Genomic DNA, 1,683 nt, shown 5'->3' with positions numbered 1-1,683 from the left:
TATACGCCAAATAATTCAACCTGTTACACATGGTTTCAATTACAGTGGTGACATTTTGGTATTTGGGATAACACAAAAAGAATACAACAAAGCTCTTACACAAGTGTGTCAGTTATTTGCTGATACAGGTCTCACTCTGAATGCAGCAAAGTGTGAGTTTCAAGAGACCACACTCAAGCTCTTTGGGCACATATTCTCGGAGGGTGGGAATGACTCCTGAACCAGATAAGGAGCAAGCATTTCATCTACTTGCCCTCTCTAGACCATGCTGAGATCCTTCTTAGTCATGGCCAGTTATTGCTCAAGGTATATTTGTGACTTTGCTACAGTGAGTACACCATGGTTTACGGTCATGGGTACTAGTTTCTCTTTCTGCTGGATGGCGGGAGGCCTGGTCTGTAGGGTGGTGCTCAAAGCCTGCTTCCTGTGTGGAGCTCTTCTCTTAGCCCTTCTGTGCAGCAGCCAGCTGAACATACTACTTGTCGTGGACTACGCTGGCTCCCTTTACTCCGAGAAGCCTCAGATATAGACCCTGATCTGCCTGTCACCCGCTGCTGTCTTCTGCGAGGTCTGAGTCCTCAAGCTCATTGACCCAAGTCTGATGAACCACAGTACATCCTCCATCATGGTACAAGGAAACCCTATATACTCGAATGGCACCCTGTATTGAGTCCAGAACAGTTATGAAATGTATTGTTGCAAACCAATGTATCTAGAGCCGCCATCTGCCAACAACGTTGTCTACCAAGTGGAACCTACCTGTAACCCCTAGTGGGGGACGCTATCATCAGCATCTATGCACAGAAGAACTATCCGATTTCTTTTTGCCTGTATTCTGGCACTGGTAACCAGGTGGCTGTATAAAACTAGTATGCACCCATCCAATCTAGATCGCTGGCCCCAAGCATGCAGGATATGCCCCAGTTTCTGGAAGGATGCTCTGGAGGCATGGTGGCCATCACAGTATTCCTTAGCATCTCCATGTGACTCCTACTGATAGACCTCGGCCTTGCATTTGCCACCAGTATGCGCTAACCTTCCTGGAACTCTAGGCATTGGAATCTATGCTCTTGGTGTCTCCTTACAGACTCTGCTGAACTGCACAGGTTTAGAGTATCTTCTGTGATGAATACCTTGCACTGCTGCACCTATTTATGAATGGTTTTATGAATTTTATTTCAATACAGTGAGTGCCCCATTGGGAAACTTGATAAAGTGAAATGTTCCATTCCAATGGACCCAAGAATGTGATCAAAGTTTCAAAAGAATGAAACATACAAATGAAATTGCAACTGAAATGACTTACTTTGACTCCTGAGATAACACGAGATGCGAGCCTTGTGGGTCTGGGAGCCATTCTTGCTCAACACAATGGTCATCCGAATTCACAGAGACACTTTGTGGTCTATGCCAATCGTATTGTGTCTGAAACTGAACATACCTATTCTCAGACAGAGAAGGAGAGTCTGACTGTGGCGTGGGCCTGCCAACATTTTCATGTGTTTCTGTATGGAAAAACATTTCACCATCATCACAGATAATCACGCATTGTGCAGCATCTTTGGAAGCCCAAAGGCAAATATTCCTCCTTGCATTGTGAAGTGGGGATTTCAACTGCAAGAATATGATTATGAAATCCTACACAAGCCGGGGAAAGATCATAACCCTACTGAATAATTTTTA

General features: G+C 44.8%; 1 pseudogene; it reads left to right on the top strand.

Annotated features, from left to right (window-relative positions):
* The first annotated feature begins 352 nt into the window (after positions 1-352).
* LOC147724324 (uncharacterized) lies at positions 353-1,035 on the top strand (annotated as a pseudogene).
* Positions 1,036-1,683: the final 648 nt, after the last annotated feature.

Source organism: Lissotriton vulgaris, chromosome 4_1, assembly GCF_964263255.1.
Source record: "Lissotriton vulgaris chromosome 4_1, aLisVul1.2, whole genome shotgun sequence".
Classification (NCBI taxonomy): Eukaryota; Metazoa; Chordata; class Amphibia; order Caudata; family Salamandridae; genus Lissotriton; species Lissotriton vulgaris.
This window is presented reverse-complemented; position numbering and strand designations above follow the sequence as displayed.